The 20,434-nt window shown below is 44.7% G+C and overlaps 1 protein-coding gene across 2 annotated transcripts in view; it reads right to left on the bottom strand.

The window, feature by feature from the left end:
- The window catches only part of rhbdf1a (rhomboid 5 homolog 1a (Drosophila)), a 357,313-nt gene that overhangs the window by 284,016 nt on the left and 52,863 nt on the right, over window positions 1-20,434 (bottom strand). Inside the window, exon 1 of one of the 2 annotated variants that reach the window (XM_068003136.1) lies at window positions 16,711-16,949. The exons of the other annotated variant lie outside the window; for it this stretch is intronic. The gene's annotated coding sequence lies outside the window, so the exon portion shown is untranslated. Of the gene's footprint in view, window positions 1-16,710; window positions 16,950-20,434 lie in introns of those variants that run through there. 2 annotated transcript variants of the gene reach the window in all.

Here is a 20,434-nt window from a genome sequence, read left to right as displayed (position 1 = left end):
GGCTGCCCTTGACATCAAGGCTGCCCTTGACATCAAGGCTGCCCTTGACATCAAGGCAGCATCTGACCAAGTGTGGCACCAAGGAGCCCTCGTAAAATTGAAGTCAATGGGAATCAGGGGGAAAACTCTCCAGTGACTGGAGTCATACTTAGCACAAAGGAAGATGGTAGTGGTTGTTGGAGGCCAATCATCTCAGCCCTAGGATATTGCTGCATGAGTTCCTCAGGGCAGTGTCCTAGGCCCAACCATCTTCAGCTGCTTCATCGATGACCTTCCCTCCATCATAAGGGCAGAAATGGGAATGTTCGCTGATGATAGGGGAACTGAACATTGCACAGATAATGAAGCAGTCCGAGCCCGCATGCATCAAGACCTGGATAACATCCAGGCTTGGGCTGATGAGTGGCAAGTAACACTCGTGCCAGGCAATGACCATCTCCAACAAGAGAGAGTCTAACCACCTCCCCTTGACATTCAAACGGCATTACCATCACTGAATCCCGCCATCAACATCCTGGGGGTCAACATTGACCAAAAACTTAAACTGGACCAGCCATATAAATACTGTGGCTACAAGAGCAGGTCAGAGGCTGGGTATTCTGCGGCGACTGACTCACCTCTTGACTCCCCAAAGCCTTTCCACCATCGATAAGGCACAAGTCAGGAGTGTGATGGAATACTCTCCACTTGCCTGGATGAGTGCAGCTCCAACAACACTCGAAGCTCAACACCATCCAGGACAAAGCAGCCCACTTGATTGGCACCCCATCCACCACCCGCACACTGTGGCTAAAGTGTGTACCATCCACAGGATGCACTGCAGCAACTCGCCAAGGCTTCTTTGACAGCACCTCCCAAACCCGCGACCTCTACCACCTAGAAGGAAAAAGGCAGCAGGCGCATGGGAACACCACCACCTGCACATTCCCCTCCAAGTCACACACCATCCCGACTTGGAAATATATCGCCGTTCCTTCATCTTCGCTGAGTCAAAATCCTGGAACTCCCTTCCTAACAGCACTGTGGGAGAACCTTCACCAAACGGACTGCAACGGTTCAAGGCAGCGGCTCACCACCACCTTCTCAAGGGCAATTAGGGATGGGCAATAAATGCCAACCTCGCCAGCGACGCCCACATCCCATGTACGAATAATAAAAAAAAGAGTAGTACTTGTGCCCACCATGGAGATCTGTCACTGACTCTGGCCAACTTTCTGGTCCATGATTATTTGCATGCTTGAGGTGGCTCCACGGTCACAGAAAACTGGCAACGGAGATTTACCTCCGGGGCCTTCCACAGCAGGAAGACAGCGGCAGGCATCTGAAGAATGAAACTTTTTCCTTCTGCAAAATTTGTCCTGCAACCTTACAGAGCTCTGGTTAGACCCCATCTGGAGTACTGCATTCAGTTCTAGGTACCGCACCTCAAAGGATATACTGGCCTTGGAGAGGGTGCAGTGCAGATTCACCAGAATGATATCGGGGCTAAAAGGGTTAAATTACGAGGACAGGTTGCATAGACTAGGCTTGTATTCCCTTGAATGTAGCAGATTAAGGGGTGATCTAATTGAAGTGTTTGAGATGATTAAAGGATTTTATATGGTAGAGAGAAACTATTTCCTCTGGTCGCGAGAGTCCAGACAAGGGGGCATAATTTTAAAATTAGAGCTAGGCCGTTATGGGTGATGTTGGGAAGCACTTCTTCACAGAAAGGGTAGTGGAATTCTGTCCACCAAAATGCTGTGTGGCTAGGTTAATTGAAAATTTCAATACTGAGATTGATAGATTTGTGTTTGGTAAGGTTATTAAGGGTTACGGAACCAAGGCGGGTAAATGGAGTTGAGATACAGATCAGCCATGATCTAACTGAATGGCAGAACAGGCTCGAAGGGCTGAATGGCCTACTCTTGTTCCTATGGTCCTATGCTGCTGGGATTGTGCTTAGCCACATTCCAACAGTACTATTACAGGCCCCTTTATACTTGAACCCAAGGCTACTTCCATCTACCTTTGAAATTTGGACGCTGGAGTCTAACAGTCCAGGATCTGCAACCAACATTAGAACTGGGTAAATGTCGGAAGCATGGGAGAGATTGTGATTCCCACATTTTTGCTTCATTTGTATGTGCCTACACACATGGGCGAACATATTCTGGGCCATCAGGACTTCCGTCTGTAAAAGGGAATGGCAGAGACTTGGTAGAACGTGTCTCTGAGCACATTTCCCACCCTGTCCGCTCCAAATCCACCGGAAAACTGCCAAGATGGAGTAGAAATACCTGGGCCGATACTTCTACAATTGAACAGTACTAAAATGTCTCTCTTTTGTCTAGTGGAACCTATACTTGCCATTCAATATAATTCAACTGTACAATAAATACCAGTGTTCAGAACACTATCAAGTTGGCCTCTACGTGGCCCATTAAGCAGAGGGGACCACCACATCACAAGCACCCTTCCTGTACTGCACACAACCCAAAGCAGAGCCACCTCCCTTACAACATGGAAGCAGCTTTGTTGTGGATACTTTCATGAACATTTGTGTTTAATTAAATCTGAGGAAGAGCAGCCCCCACACTTCCTATTCATCTTCACCTTCCCAGATTTAAAAGGTTCTGTTGTCAGGATTTTCTGGTCGAAGCTAAGCTGGCAGCAGACATTTCAAACCATCATAAACTTTACCCAGTTCTTTCTTGAACTGTTCCAAAAAGAAGCAGTGTTTGTGTAATTGCTTTCCAGTGAATTTAGCTCTGTTAAAATGGTTCAAAATGTTGTGGCTATTACAGCCTTGACAGTTACACACACAAAATCCTTGTGCAGTACCTCTTTAAAATGCCATATCTCCGAAATAAAATTCAGCTAACAATTCTCGCTTATGACCAGTTTGGTGATGGCCTGTTTAGGTAATCCCTCCCCATATCCAAGGACTTTTCTAAAATTTCCAAACAGAGTAGCTATTTAGTACACAAAAAAAGGCAAAGAACAAAGGAAATGCCCATTACTTTTCTTTCCTGAGCAAAATGCTACTATCAGTCCTAATTGTACTGGATGGGTTACTCCCAGTGCAGTAGTCCCATTTATACTGGATGAGTACTCCAGTGTGGTAAAGCAGTACCACTTAAATTAGACTAGTTATGCCCAGGTCAGTAAAACATGCTCAATTTTACTGGATGAGTTACACCCAGTGCAGTAAAGTAATTACCTCCTTCGAGTAAAAGCTATTTTTGTGTCACTGAAATTATGGCTGGTGACAACAACATAAAAAGACCTTAAATTCTAAACTAAATCTACCTATTTTCTCTCTTGTTTAATGGAGCTGCACTGTCTGTTGCCTTAATCATTATGTCTATGGGGAATTCCAATCCATTTAGAGGAAAAGGAAGAGAATTTAAGAGATAATGGCTTACGGACAGTTTTGTTGCCACCCAGTTGCTTAAAAAGCTTCAATTGTTAGGCTGCACCAACATTAGTGCTGCCTGTCCGAATTCTGTTCCAAAGTGCTTTTCAGAAGGTTAATCGGCAGCAAATATGTTTAATCTGCACCTTCAGTCATAATCCCCCAAATCCTCTTTGTCAGTTGACTTTGAAGACTGTGACTCCCATGCATATAACAGAATGTCAAACATCCAGCAGAAAAATTGCATCTCATTCCATTGATCCTAAAACACAAGAAGATTTCTATTAATGTTTCTGAAATTATCCAGTTTCTTTTTACTAAATGGTAGTTTGATTTCCGAGTGGACATCTGACCAGCCTCATGATACAGTGAATATTTAGTTGCTAATGCTTTCAACTCAAAATAAATCATTGGGCTATAAATTGGGCCATGTAAGCACTATGCGACCTCCTACGGACCCAAAATGGCAACGGAATGCGCTCACACGCTTCTGGCATAAAGTGCACCGGACACCATCTTGGTAAAGGCGTTTGCGCACGTGCAGATAACGAAAGCTGGCAGCATGTAAAAGTAAGGAGAATCTGCATTAGATCAGTGTGCAACACTGATTTAAAGGGACAGATAGGATTTTGGAACTCAACGCTCCAGCTAATGCACTGTCCTAACCACGCACAGCTGAACAGGTCATAGACGGCCTCGAGGACCACCCACCCCCCCCCTCCCCACCAGCGCTATTTAAAGGGATCATGCAGGTGTTGCAGGTTAGTTGCTGGATTATTGCTTCTGGCTGCTGATGGTATTTGTGGTGTTTGTTGAAGATTCCTTTAAGAACATAAGAAATAGGAGCAGGAGTAGACCATAAGGCCCCTCGAGCTTGCTCCATCATTCAATAAGATCATGGCTGATCTTTGACCTCAACTCCACTTTCCTGCCTTAGGGTCCAAAAATCAACCTATCTCAGCCACTCAGAATCCACAGCCCTCTGGGGTAGAGAATTCCAAAGATTCACCACCCTCAGTGAAGAAATTCCTCCTCATCTCAGTCCTAAATGGTCAACCCCTTATCCTGAAACTATGCCCCCTAATTCTTGATCTCCAGCCATGGGAAACAACTTCTCAGCATCTACCCTGTCAAGCCCTCTCAGAATCTTGTATATTTCAATGAGATCACCTCTGAGTCTTCTAAACGCCAGATAATATAGGCCTATTCTACTCAATTTTTCCTCACAGAACAACCCTCTCATCCCAGGAATCAATCTAGTGAACCTTTGTTGCACCACCTTTAAGGCAAGTATATCCTTCCTTAGTTAAGGAGAGCAAAACTGTACACTGTACTCCAGGTGAAGTCTCACCAAAGCCCTGTACAATTGTAGTAAGAATTCCTTACTCTTGTACTCCAACACCCTTGCAATAAAGGCCAACATGGAATCTGCCTTCCTTATTGCTTGCTGTACCTGCACGCTAACTTATTGAGTTTCTTGTATGAGGACACCCAAATCTCTCTGAACACCCACATTTAACAGTTTCTCACCATTTAAAAAAGATTCTGGTTTTCGATTCTTCCCACCAAAGTAAATAACCTCACATTTCCCCACATTATACTCCACCTGCCACCTTCTTGCCCACTCACCTAACCTATCTATATCCAGGGATATACTTGGAGAAAGTTGCAATAGTATATAGAGAGTGGTCAGGCAGGTCCTGCATTTCTGTTGGTGGCATTTACAACAGTGGACTGAACAAGATTTCTGGCAAACATGAGTGGCCTCCTAGGGCTCTGTCTGGGCACCTAACATGACTGGGAGCATGCAGAGAGGCCATGCAGAGCAGGTCAACCTGCGAGGAGAGGGAGGAGCAGGAGGCCATATCCAATGAGGGGCTTCAGGGACCAATTCTCTTTTCTAAACCTGTGCGAAGATCAGTGCATCGGACAGCTGCGGTTCACAAAAGAGGCGTTACGGAGAAACGTCAACTGCTGCAGCCTCAGAGCAGGGCAAGGACAGCATTGCCTGTGGCTGTCAAGGTAACTGTGGGCGCTGAAATTTTACGGCTCTGATTCATTGCCAGCAGCAGCCTGAAAGATGTGCAACATCTCGCAGTTTGCAGTGCACTACTGTATGAGGGAGGTCACTGAGGCACTGAACGAGCTGCACAACAGATTCATAACGTTCACCCTTGACAGAGAGAAGTAGAACGAGCGAGCACGAGGGTTTGCTCACATTGCAGCCTTCCCCATGGTGCAGGGTGCCATTGACTGCGCACATAGTGCCATGCATGCTCCATATTTCAACTCAACCATCTTCACAAACAGAAAGGGGCTCCATTCCCTCAATGTGCAGCTGGTATGCGACCACATGCAGCGCATCATGCAGGTCAATGCCCGCTACCCTGGCAGCAGTCATGTTTCCTTCATTCTACGGGGGTCCAACGTCTCACCTATCTTTCAACCAGCTCGGCAAGTCAAAGGCTGGCTACTTGGCGACAAGGGCTATCCCCTCGAGGTGGCACATGACTCGGGTCAGGAACATACGCACATGTGCAGAGCAGGCCTACAATGAGAGCCAGGCCGCCACGTGAAACGTCGAGAACACCGTAGGCGTCCTAAAGCAAAGCGTCCGTTGCCTGGACTGTTCTGGAGGAGCCCTGCAGTTCTCCACTGAGCAGGTGTCAAGATTCATCGTTGTATGTTGCATGCTGCACAACCTCACCCTTTTGAGAGGACAGCTTTTGCCACCGCCTATCCGGCAAGACCCCGAGCCAGAGGAAGTGGTAGAAGAAGCAAGGAGGCAATAAGATGCACAGGTCATGTCTGCCAGGGTGCTGCGTGCCCACCTTATTCATGAGCAATATCAGTCACCTCAATGACACCTCCCAAGTCACCAACAGTCCCACACTCTTCACCTTTCCTCTCCCACATGACCATCCAATTGTCCTCCTTATGATTACACATTGCTTCCTCCCGCAGCTCATCGCATAAATAAAAACCACCACCAAATGCAAATTCAAATACAAATTTATAAACTTACATATCGAATCATGTATACAACATTACACTATTCACCCTTGTGCATTCCCTTAGTGCCCGTCATTCATGTGCCTTTTCCTTTCCTAGTGCTCCTACGAGGTACATCCCCACTGGCTGGAGCACGAGTAGGAAAGGCTGCTGACCTTCAATTGAGGAGTGTGCAGATGGTCGTGGAGGACGACCTTGAGCAGCCCTGGGCCGGGAGGTCCTGGCTTCAGACTGCACCATCTTGGCCTGGATTGTAGCAGTCTAGCCTGGCTGGCTGACAAGCAACAGCAAGGGCACTGGTGGAGTGGCAGGGGTGGGAGCAGGAATGCAGACATCCTGAGAGAGGACAGCAGGTTCATCTTCCATGGCGCCACTTTCACTCTCCCGGGGAGACACCTCAGCAATCCTGGTGATCTGCTGGAGAATGGATTGCTGGAATGCTCTGACACTCTGGAAGCCCCATTCCACACTGGTACCCAGAGCCACGATAGCAGAAGTCTGAGCTTGTAAAGCAGCAGTCTGAGCTCCAAATGAAGCATGCAGACCTGAGATGGCATCGGTCTGTGCTGTAATGGAAGCTGTGACATCAGTCATCAGATGCTGCATCATGGTGGGTTCCACAGGTGTGCAGATGGAGGTGACCACACGTTCCATGTGGGAAAGGATGGGCTCCAAGCTCTGCACAAAGCCCTGTGCCAAGTTGGAGCTGGACTCGTCTATGTCCCTTGACATTGTGCATAGGCTTTCCAGTGCCCCAAGCATTTGGTTGTGTACGCCCATCAGCCTTCTTCTGTAGCCTGGCCCATCGAAGTCATCATCTGACTCCTCTGCAGCAGAACTAGTGAGCAACCTCGCCCTCCAGCGAGCTGGCACCTGCAGCATCTGTTCCCACTCCCTCAGCTCCTGCATGTGCCCGGTATCTCACCATGTTCAAGTCCTTCCTCTAACCTAGCCTTTAAAGATCATGCAATGTCAGTATCTGAGCTGCTGGAGTGACAGTGTGGCTTCATTGTCACTGTCTTCCTCCTCCTCCACCTCGGACGGTGCCGACTCCAGTGCTTGGGTATCTGTAATGACAAAGGGAGACGGGTGGAATTGTGGAGCAGAGAGATAGGAGAGAGTAAGACGTGCATGCTGACACCATCTGCTGCACGTGAGTCAGAGAAGATTTTGGGATGAGGGAGATATGGGAAATGAGAAGGGGGATTAGGGGCCGAGACCCTCAACTTCGATACCTCCAGCGCAGCCAGTGGCCACGGCATGCCTGTCCTCCGTCCTTTCTTTGCTGCTGTGAGCTATTATGTGCCACCTTCTCCTGCAAGACAGAGGGAAGTGTGTCAATGAGTGTCCTGCAAGATGTTTGGGTGATGTACCTATCATGGTTGAATAGCTGCCAGTGTGTGACCTGTGAGGTATGGTTGTGTGGACTGCAACAGTGGTAATGTCTGAGGGTGAGATGCAGCATCTCAAGTGCAGCGTTGCGTATGGATGGGAAGTGACTGTTGGTCTGTTGGAGGTGGATGACCGGGGTGGTGATGGTGTCGTGCGTGGAGCGGTGGTGCAGTTGGTAGGATGTGCCACTTGCATTCAATCTTGACCACTCATCAATTCATTGAACTTTTCCTGCATTGCAGCCACGTGCGTGGTGCAATGCTCCTAGCATTCACCTCCAGGGGGACACTTCCTCCCCCTGCCTCCGCAGCTGGTGTCCGGAGAGTCTACTGCCACCCTGCGGGTACAGAATGGCCCTTCGTACGTCCACCTCCTCCAACAAGGCCTCCAGTGAGTCATCGGAGAACCTCGGTGCATGCTCGCTTGCAGGTCCAGCCATTCCACTTGTCTTCCTCAACTGATTGCATTGACAGTGTACCTCCCCTTTAAGAGGTGCAGGCCATGCCATATATTGGGCTCCCTGCTGAGGCGTGGCGCTGGCTGCTCGCAACAATTGTGCAGATGAGTCGGTAGCACAAATCTCACGTGCTGCCGGCATCTCATCAACCGGGCGCTGATTAATTGCGCACTACGACCCCCGCGCCTAGATTCTCAGCCCCAGGGCATTGCTGCAGGAGTTCCTCAGGGCAGTGTCCTAGGCCCAACCATCTTCAGCTGCTTCATCAATGACCTTCCCTCCATCATAAGTTCAGAAATGGGGATGTTCGCCGATGATTCCACAGTGTTCAGTTCCATTCACAACCTCTCAGATTATGAAGCAGTCCGTGCCCGCATGCATCAAGGCCTGGACAACATCCAGGCTTGGGCTCATAAGTGGCAAGTAACATTCGCACCAGACAAGTGCCAAGCAATGACCATCTCCAACAAGAGAAAGTCTAACCACCTCCCCATGACATTCAGCAGCATTACCATCGCTGAATCCTCCACCATCAACATCCTGGGGGTCACCACTGACCAGAAACTTAACTGGACCAGCCATATAAATACTGTGGCTACAAGAGTAGGTCAGAGGATGGGTATTCTGTGGCGCGTGACTCACCTCCTGACTCCCCAAAGCCTTTCCACCATCTACAAGGCACAAGTCAGGAGTGTGATGGAATACTCTCCACTTGCCTGGATGAGTGCAGCTCCAACAACACTCAAGAAGCTCGACACCATCCAGGACAAAGCACCCTAAACATTCACTCCCTTCACCACCGGTGCACAGTGGCTGCAGTGTATACCATCCACAGGACAGCAGGCACATGGGAACAACACCACCTGCACATTCCCCTCCAAGTTACACACCATCCCGACTTGGAAATATATCGCCATTCCTTCATCGTCACTGGGTCAAAATTCTGGAACTCCCTTCCTAATAGCACTGTGGGAGAACCTTCACCGCACGGACTGCAGCAGTTCAAGAAGGCGGCTCACCACTACCTTCAAGGGCAATTAGGGATGGGCAATAAATGCTGGCCTTGCCCACATCCCAAGAACGAATTTTAAAAAATTTGGGGGTTATCCAATTTAACCCCCATTGACTCTATAATGGTACAATTTTAAAGGGGGTGCAGGAACAGGCAGACCTGGGGGTTTATGTAGAGAAATCTTTGAAGGTGGCAGGACATGCTGATAAGGCTGTTAAAAAGGCATACAAAAAAATATATAAATAGAGGCATAGGAGTATAAATGCAAGGAGGATATGCTAAACCTTTATAAATCACTGATTCGGCCTCAGCTGGAGTATTGTATCTAATTCTGGGCACCACCCTTTAGGAAGGGTGTCAAGGCCTTGGGAAGGGTGCAGAGGAGAATTACTACAATGGTACCAAGGATTTAATAGAGGTGTTCAAAATCATGAAGGGGTTTGATAGTAAATAAGGAGAAACTGTTTCCACTGGCAGAAGGGTTGGTAACCAGAGGATACAGATTTAAGGTAATTGGCAAAAGAGCCAGGTGAGATGAGGAGAAATTTTCTTTGCACAGCGAGTTATTATGGTCTGGAATGCACTGCCTGAAAGGGTGGTGGAAGCAGATTCAATAGTACCTGTTAAAAGGGAATTGGATATATACTTGAAGGGGATAAAATGGCTGGACCAGGGAGCGGGACCAACTGGACAGCTCTTTCAAAGAGCCAGCACAGGCAAGCTGGGCCGAATGGCCTCCTTCTGTGACGTAAGGTTCTATGATATGGTCCCAGGGATGAAGGACTTCAGTTACGTGATTAGACTGGAGAAGATGGGGTTGATCTCCTTAGAGCGAAGGAGGTTGAGAGGAGATTTGATAGAGGTGTTCAAAATCATGAGTGGTCGAGGCAGAGCAGATAGAGAGAAACTGTTCCAATTGGCGGAAAGGTTGAGAACCAGGGGACACAGATTTAAGAAAGAACCAAAGGCAACATAAGGAAAAACTTTTTTTTACGCAGCAAATGGTTATGATCTGGAATGTACTGCCTGAGGGGGTGGTGGAGGCAGACTCCATCTTGGCTTTCAAAAGGGAATTGGATAAGAAATTGAAACGAAAAAATCTGCAGGGCTACAGGGAAAAGACGAGGGTGTGGGACTAGCTGGATTGCTCTTGCAGAGAGCCGGCATGGGTTCGACGGGCCAAATGGCCTCCTTCTGTGATGTAACCATTCTATGATTCTACAGTTGAGTATTTTCTTTGGCTACACCTTATAAACATTTTAGACCTTGGCCTTTTGATAAACCAGGAAACAGATTAAAATCCACCCTCTAATTCTTTCTTAATCTCTTTTATATCGGTGCTTATTTAGTTCAGAATCTCAGAGAATGGCATCCACAAGCTAGTTCCTAGCATTTACGATGCTAAATCTGGTTGCTTTGGAATTTTGGAATCTATTATCAAGGAGACAGTAGCGGTACATTTGGATAAACATAATTTAATAGGACAAAGTCAGCATGGCTTTACGAAGGGGAAATCATGTCTGACAAATTTGCTTGAGTTCTTTGAGGACATAACGTATAGGGTGGATAAAGGGGAACCAGTGGACGTAGTGTATTTAGACTTCCAGAAGGCATTCGACAAGGTGCCACATAAAAGATTATTGCTCAAGATAAAGAATCACTGGATTGGGGGTAATATTCTGGCATGGGTGGAGGATTGGTTATCTAACAGGAAGCAGAGAGTTGGGATAAACGGTTCATTCTCGGACTGGCAACCAGTAGCCAGTGGTGTTCCGCAGGGGTCGGTGCTGGGTCCCCAACTCTTTACAATCTATATTAACGATTTGGAGGAGGGGACCAAGTGTAACATATCAAAGTTTGCAGATGATACAAAGATGGGAGGGAAAGTGGAGAGTGAGGAGGACATAAAAAACCTACAGGGGGATATAGACAGGCTGGGTGAGTGGGCGGAAATTTGGCAGATGCAATACAATATTGGAAAATGTGAGGTTATGCACTTTGGCAGGAAAAAAAATCAGAGAGCAAGTTATTATCTTAAAGGCGAGAAACTGGAAAGTACTGCAGTACAAAGGGATCTGGGGGTCCTAGTGCAAGAAGATCAAAAAGTTAGTATGCAGTTGCAGCAGGTGATCAAGAAGGCCAACGGAATGTTGGCTTTTATTGCTCGGGGGATAGAATATAAAAACAGGGAGGTATTGCTGCAGTTATATAAGGTATTGGTGAGACCGCACCTGGAATACTGCATACAGTTTTGGTCTCCATACTTAAGAAAAGACATACTTGCTCTCGAGGCAGTACAAAGAAGGTTCACTCGGTTAATCCCGGGGATGAGGGGGCAGACATATGAGGAGAGATTGAGTAGATTGGGACTCTACTCATTGGAGTTCAGAAGAATGAGAGGCGATCTTATTGAAACATATAAGATTGTGAAGGGGCTTGATCGGGTGGATGCGGTAAGGATGATCCCAAGGATGGGTGAAACTAGAACTAGGGGGCATAATCTTAGAATAAGGGGCTGCTCTTTCAAAACTGAGATGAGGAGAAACTTCTTCACTCAGAGGGTAGTAGGTCTGTGGAATTTGCTGCCACAGGAAGCTGTGGAAGCTACATCATAAAATAAATTTAAAACGGAAATCGACAGTTTCCTAGAAGTAAAGGGAATTAGGGGTTACGGGGAGCGGGCAGGAAATTGGACATGAATTTAGATTTGAGGTTAGGATCAGATCAGCCATGATCTTATTGAATGGCGGAGCAGGCTCGAGGGGCCGATTGGCCTACTCCTGCTCCTATTTCTTATGTTCTTATGTTTATCTCAGCCGTAGAATCCTTCTAGACTCAGTTTTTTGTGGGCCCACAATGCCTCGAAGGGATAAAGAAACCAGATTTAGTAATGTAAGTACAGGGAGCCAATGAACAGATAAAGGATCCAAATTAAAATTACAAAGAAATGCTAGCCCTCCACCTCATGCATCCTTTTACACGTATAAAATGTGCGTCTACGGGTTCAATATGGTGTGCATGCTCATTCCACATTGACAGTGCACCGCTTGTCATATCGAATCGGGCTGATTTGTAGGCATCCAGGGTGCATGCCTGCATTAGGCTGATTGTACATGCAAATTGGGGGACCTAACGCCCGTTACAGGCCCCTTTGAGAAATTGGTTTGTGAATGACTGCAGCAAGCGCCACGAATGCCGCGGTCAGTTTTTTCAGGCGCTCAACTCCCAAAACAGCAGTCCTTAAAGATCTGCCACTCAAAAGGTAAGTTTAATGTTTATTACTTACCTTATTGTGGGGCCAGAAGTTCTCCTCCCATTTCCACATTAAAAGCACGGGCTGCTGCTGGCCACTACTCAACCCACCTCCCCGGATATCTCCCTCGACCCACCCCGGACTCTCCAGAGACCCTCGGCCGGCATTCAAGTCAGCCAATCTCGCCGTGGTCCTGCCGCCAGCCTCATTAGTAGTGTTCAGCGTGTCCTGCACTGGGAACACCCCCCCACCCCCAAGATTCAGGCACGATCATATTCCAAGGCCGTGGAAACCTTGGTCTGTTGACTGTCAGGGTTCAATATGAGACAAATTTGGGCAGTCTCAACCAAGCTCCTAGTGAGTATAGTCCACAGCAATAGAAGTGCCCTCAATTGTGCTAATTGGCAATCTCAGTCCAAATGCCACAGAATGCCTGGTGTAGGATACCAAAGTTGTGAAGCTTATGTAGTATAGTCTTTTCTTCTTCGGTTAAGGGTAAGATGGATTGAAGGTGTACACTAAGGGAGTTCTCCATATAAGCATCTTACAGCAGACCTGGGAGTGCTCATAACACTTGGAATTTGAAATGGGAAAATAGTCTGTTGCCCTGCACCAACATCCTACACCTTGATCATCAGAATCATCAACCAATGTTTTCATTGTAATGTCATTTTTTTTTTACTTACTTACAATGCAGTTTCCTAGAACTGGACTAGGAAATCAAATTTCTTGGTCATTAAAAATTGAACTTGTACTCAGGTTACCTTAAAAGAACTAAACCCAGAAGCACCTTAAACCCAGAAGCCCTTATCTTTCAAAATGCTGGTGCCTAGTCTGGAGGATTTTCTTGGGTATAGTGCATTACTGAAATTAGCAAGTTATCATTTCCAAAAAGAATTCATGAGATATGATATGTCCCCCTCCTCTCCCCCTCAGCACTTTCTTTCTCAAAAAAGGAAAAAGAAAACATTCCCACCTCCAGTCTTTGTCAGTAACTCCTACTTGGAATTGGATAAATACTTGAAAGGAAAAAAATTACAGGGCTATGGGACTAAATGGATAGCTCTTTCAAAGAGTTGGCACAGGCACGATGGGTTGAATGGCCTCCTCCTGTGCTATACCTACTTTGATACTAAAAAAGGTATGTCCTTGTAGTTTGATAACCTTTATTGTAAACACAACTGTGCTAACTTCCACACATGTATACACATTCATAATGATAGAGAACAGTACATATTGTATACAAAGACTCTGATATTAGAATGGAGGCGGGATGGCAGCAGTGGTGGGGGGGGTGGGGGGGGCGGTAAAAGGTAAACCAGCCCAATAAAAAATGCCCCTTTCGCACGCGATCGCGATTCAATTGTTGCCACTTAACGTGGCTTCCGGGTTTGCCATTCGAAAGCTGCGCAGTGGGTGTGTACCCGCATCACAGGCTATCAGCTGGAGGAGCCCTATTTAAAGGGCCATTGCTCCAAAGGCTTTTGCTGGAGCAAAGACCCACACACCACAATGGAGCAGCAGAGGTGCAAGGCTGCTCTAAGTTTTAATGATGCCTCACTCCAGGTGCTACTGGATGGGGTGAGGAGCAGGGATGCCTTCTGCTCTCATACAGGGCCTTCAGTGACTGCTGTGACGGCGGACGAGAGGAAGTGGCCTGCCTCCGCCACCAAGAAGGCCTGGCTCGAGGTGGCAGAGGAGGTCACCAGCAGCACCATCTCCAGCACAGGAAGCGCTTCAATGACCTAACTAGGTCAGCAAAAGTGAGTACACTTACTCATTCTCCTACATTCAGTGTTGCACATCACCTCCCCCACCCCCCCCAACTCATTCTGCACTGCCAAGACTACTCTATCACATCACTCCTCACAACCACTTAAGGTTCATTCTCAACTTACCTGCACTTCCTCACCTCTCCATTAATCACCTCACCACTACCACTCACCCCATACAACATGAGTCACTCACCTGACGAAGGAGGTAAGCTCCGAAAGCTTGTGATTTTCAAATAAAACTGATGGACTATAACCCGGTGTTGCAAGATTCCTTACGTTAATGTGGACAAAATTAAGTACTTTAAGTATCTAAATAAGCATCTTAACTATCATCCCGCCTGCTTTAATTGCCGGTGGGACTTACGCATTCGGGAGGCGTGCACGCTCCCAGAAGCGTCAATGGGGAACCCAGAAGTCTGCGGGTTGGAGCCGGGTTCCGTACGCGCTCAGGATTTCCGCGATTTTCAGAGCACCCCCCCAACAATTTATTTTTAAAATTGACCCCAAAGGATTTCATACCGAACTGTAGAGCTCCGTGACTTTTACTTTTACTTCAGGAGCTTGCATTGAAATAAACATCTGCACTCTTAAGCAGACAACTAACTCTCCTATTTTTCTGGCCAATGTAAAATTAAGCTTCCTTCCATTTGTCCAGGACAGGCACAAACCAATTTCTAAACAAAAGCACAATAATATTTTACTATTTGAACAATTCATATTCTCCATTCTGCATCAAAATCTAGTTAACAGGACAGTTTACTAATAGTTAGATATTATTAAATAGACAAATAATTGATCAATTATTTATAGCAGCAAGGAGGGCTCTGGTCCACAAAATAAAACTTATTTTCAAAACAAAATAAAAACCACAACATTTGTATAATAGTGGTTTCTGTTGTATTTACCTAGTTTGGATGTTGAAAATTAGTAGAGTGCAATGTACCTTACTGGAAATCTTGGGTAGATACAGTAATGTAAATTGAATTATTTCTCTCAGTCTGAGCCAAACAAGAATTCTTGTGCGCTCTGGTGTCTCATACAATGCCACCAAATTACAGTTTATCAAAAATCAAGGTAAAAAATGTCAGCACTGAGCTGACCAGTTGACATTTAAACAGTATATTGACATTAATAATGATATGAATGCTTCAGACATAGCTCAGAGTTTGGTGAGTCAGTACAAATCAAACTAAACAGATCATCTAAATCCAGGCCTGCCCACTAACCCCAAACTTGAATGTTACAATGGGATGTTTTTTGCCCTTCCTCCATCTTCAAACTCATGACAAGGCTTCCACTATCAATGGGAATTTTTTGCAGAACGAAGTATAAGTAGTTCACACACTGTACGAATAGAACACCACACATCACATGTACATAGTTTGGTACCGTAATCAACTAAGCACCTCACCATTTATTGAGGCTAGACAACAAATATAGAGGAAATATATTATGTTTGAACACGCTTCTGATCAGATCGGTCTTAATCTGCAGAAATGGAGATGAAAATTATTTGCAACAGAAAATGTAAATCTCCAAAAAGGCACATGAGTGATTGATTCTACATGTTTCAAAGTTAGCCCTAGCAGGAACACATTTTCAGGATCAGCTCTTACAAACAACTTAGTGACTAATAGAATAAAAGAACATTTCAATGAATTTATAATCATTAGGAACAGCACAAGACCAAATTTCACATTGAACGAGAAATGAGATTTTACCCAGGTATAATTTTACAGCTGTTTACAAGTTAATACTGCAGCAAGACAGGGCACCAATGCTTAAACAGGCAAAAATACAATTTCATAGCATTTTTTTTTAACCTCATCATAAATATCTAGAAAGATCCAATACTAATCTCATAATTCACTGACTCCTGTTTTATTAAATATTATTTCCTGTAAAATATTTTAGGCTACAATTTAAAAAAAAAGATTTAAACATTTAAAAATAGTGTAAGCAATGAATCCTATCCTTGCATACAACTGAAATGTAGTACTTGCACCAATCAGTATTAAGTATTTACCTCTCCCCGCAATTTTTTAAACAAATATTTCTGGTTATGTGATCTTTTTTCTGGCCATCAAGATGGCACATGAATCATCCAAAATCTAAAAATCATGACCATCATTTTCATATAGATATTGTTAACCTCAGCACTGTACTAATATCAAAACTATATCAATATTTGCCATATTAATTATTAAAAGGACACTATGAACTGAACTCAGCAAATGAAAATAATTTCATACATGTATTAAAAATGCAACTTGAGATCTGCAACAGTTGTCTAACATTAAAGAGTCAAGAGCTTCCAGCTTTCAAAAATGTGTCACACAAGGTATGTTTTTGTGCTAAAACCACATAGAAGTCATTGGTTGTAAGTAGAAAATACAGAACCAATGTGCTTACCTTGCCCTCACATTCACCTCAGCTGTAGTCAACCAATTGGTACTTTTCCAAGTGTCAAGGGCATGCAGTGAGCAGCTAACACATATTCAAATTCACTGGATACTATACATACGCTTGTGAAACTTGGATGTTTCTCTTCCTCACCAGCTTTCTCTTCACTGACAAGTTCAAACTGGTTTCTTTCAGCAGGAACAAACTGACAGTCAACCTTGTGGGCAATTGCAGGAAGCTTTAAACTTAAGAAACTACTTCCGTGCGAGATTTCTTGAAAAAGTGTAATAAGAATATCAAATCCTTCCAAAAAGTGTCGAATTTCAGGGCTAAGGCCGTTGTATGAAATTTCCATCCAGGAATCTCTTCATCCACTACAATTTGCTCACTGCTTCAACATTTCTGTGAAAGGGAGTCTCTTTTCGTGGCTTTCTGCATTTAATCATTGCTCTGGCTGAATAAGATACTCACTGTACTTACAGTCTGCTGGGCAACAAAGAATCTCACAGCCAACTCAAAAAAACTAAAAGCAAGCCACGCACTGCCCCAATGGTACAGATGACTGGTCCTGATTACAGATTAACAAGGTTAGTCAGGAGGAGCGAGGGGGACAAAACACATAGTCATTGCTACAATGAGCTCATTTATTCACTCTGGCATCTCATGTTGTCTTGTTTTGATCATCCACTCACATTCTGACTTTTTTCACTGCTTCATTTCTGAAATTTGCAAAACTGCTGTTCAAAAGGTACCCATAATGAGCTAATCTGGAACTCCTTACACAGCAGATGGTAGCATAGCCTGCAATTAGTAATGCTAGGAGCTCAGGGCACTGAGTTAATAAATACCAATTTAATTTTAGTTAAAAACAAAATAGACACATGCCACTTAAACAGCTCAAAAGGAGACAAATTCCTATTGAGTAAAAGCCCATATTTTTATATAATACATTGTTTTGATAGAAGCTAATTTGATGTCTGCACAGAAGAATGATCATGTTGCTCAGGGAAGGTGTTTTTGTTTGAGATGCAATTCAGTTTGAGATCCTGCATGTATATTATCATCCTGAGCGTGCATTTTTGAAAGGGGTGTAGTCTCTGCATCAGGGAGTTTGTAACGTCAGCTCTGTTCCTGAGACAGACAGACAGATACAAACTCTCAGTTCAATGTCAGCTATGTCAGGCACCAGAATGCAGCTTTCATAGTTTCACATTACTCTTCAAGTAAAAAATGCTTGTAGCCATAATTCTGTCATCATATCACTGTCATGGCCTATTGCATTTACAAACCTAATAAAATAACTTCACCAGGGGACAAGTCACAACTTATTCCTAGGAGGTCCTAATAGGTTGGGAATGACTCTCCCTCCCATGGCGGAGCCTGAGGATTCAGCAGAGTAGGCGGGTGTTTGAACCCGTGTCCCACCACTCTGTGCTGTTGTGTTGATGTTTCATTGTGCTGTGCCACCTTTAACAGGAGGCCTTTGAAAACCATAAATTATCTTTGAAGTGTCAGTCATAGCACATGGTGGGTTAATTTATTCTGAAAGTTAAGGGTTAACATCAGTTTATCAAAAGTACACACACACACATACACCCAAAGTTCAATTGAACACTTGCAATATAATTTAGAAATGCACTTCACTTACAACCAATAACAGCGATCAATGTAGAGTGAATATCATCAGTAACGTTATTCCTTAGTTCGAAGGTCCTGCTTTCTCCAATGACAATGGGTTCTATTTTGAACAGGGTGCGGTGAATATAAACGTTTAACTTCCAGAAATCTGAGTTATCTTAATGGCATCACTGGAGCCAGGGGGTCGGTGCAATTAAAGCCAGGCAGCCAAAGCAAGTGAAGCCAAGGATCCAGGTCTAAAATAAGCCATTAGCACACACATTATGTTACAATGATGTAACTGCAAACATCTAAAATAAATTTTGGCCTTTGTAGGGCTAACATTATTCTTCAGAGCTCCAGCCAGCCATTTCTGGACCCCACTAATGTTTTGATGTGATGAACTCAACAGCTTAAATGTATTATTATAATAACACTTTCTTGTAAATAAAAAATTTGGACAATTATAAATAAATTTTAAAATTAAACAGCACGATTAGATTGGCTCTCTTCTCCACATCTCAAGTCCCTTTGCACCATTCCCTGCCCACAAAGGCAGGCAGGTGCCCTGAACTCTAGCCTGTGCCCATGTTGTTCTGTTATCAACCACTAGGAGGTGTGCAAGTACATCCAGGATCATTTCCCCAAAAATGTTTTGTCCCTCAGAGGCAAAGTACCTGGCCTTCCGTCAGCATCTCAAATAATTAACAAACTCAAGAAAGCACCCTGCTAGGGATGATCATGGACCTGCATGCTATTATTCTGTGACCCAGTACCTACCATCAATCACAGAATCACACTCGTAAAATCAGTGCAAGTTAAAGATTTGATTTTAGCTCCTCCCAAGGTCTCCAAGATAAATGCAGCATCCAAGTGTGGCTCTGATCCATACAGAAAGTCCCATGTTCGATTCCTGATCTGTGCTGAGTTAGCAGACATTAGGTAGAATGATTGGCCTTAGTGTTCCCTGATATAAGATGGGGAGGAAAAAAATGATCAGGTTTTTCCTGACCAGTGAACCCCTGCTAAAAAGAAAAATCGGATGGAGTGTAAAATAGGCTGCTGATTCACCATCACCTGTTTTGCACTACTGCCAGAGACAAATTTCTACCCCACTCTCTCTTTTATTCATATAAAATAATGAAAGTCCTGTGTTGATGCTCATGGTTAGCCAGAGGAAATGGAGGGGCAGAAATTTCCAAAGCCCCGTGCCACTAGCAGTCTCATACTCACTGATCTACTCCTAGAAGTGCATGGAGTGTCATGCTGACTGTACACTGCAGTTCCACTGCATTACTGGGCACAGATGCACCATCAAGATGTTAAAGTCAGTAAGGGAATTGGATATATACTTGCACCTGCTTTTTTCTCAAAGATCATCACATCACCTTCAGAGTCTTTTATACTATAGGCCAGGTCTTGAGACATCAACTAAAGAGTGCTGTTCTGCCGAATTTACACTGCAAGTTGCACCATTGGCAGCTGTGACAAATTGCTCTCCGCTCATGCACATAGAAATTATGTTGTAACATCAGCCCTTTGGGTTATGATATTATATGAGGCAGCCATGTAAATGCTGATGTCATGGCATAACGTCATGACATCAAGGGGGAGGGTATGCTCAAAATGCAATCATTTCACCCCAACACCATTGCAGCACTTTTATTGGCCACCATTACACCGGCACAGAGACAGAGCACAAAGGGGAAAAAAACAATGGTCATTCTGCCGAACAACTGAATTGATCTGCAGCAAGAGGACAGAATTATATAAAATCAGCTTTTATTAATAAATTCTATGCTCCTCCAAATACCCATTACACCTTGGAAATGCATACTTGTTGTTACGATCTGGAATGCACAAAGGCTGGTGGAAGCAGATTCAATAGTAACTTTCAAAAGGGAATTGGATATATACTTGAAAAGGAGGAATTTGCAGGGCTATGGGGAAAGAGCGGGAGAGAGGGATTAATGGGATTGCTCGTTCAAAGAGCCGACAAAGACATGATGGGTCGAATGGGCTCCTTCTGTGGTGTAAGATTCTATGGTTCTAAATATACAGTTTGACCGAAATTAGCAAAACTGCAATTTTTCATGTAGGTTTAGTTCTCATGTTG

This window comes from Heptranchias perlo, chromosome 22, assembly GCF_035084215.1.
Source record: "Heptranchias perlo isolate sHepPer1 chromosome 22, sHepPer1.hap1, whole genome shotgun sequence".
In the NCBI taxonomy this organism is placed as follows: domain Eukaryota; kingdom Metazoa; phylum Chordata; class Chondrichthyes; order Hexanchiformes; family Hexanchidae; genus Heptranchias; species Heptranchias perlo.
Note: the sequence above shows the minus strand (reverse complement) of the source record. Positions and strands in the feature narration are given on the sequence as shown.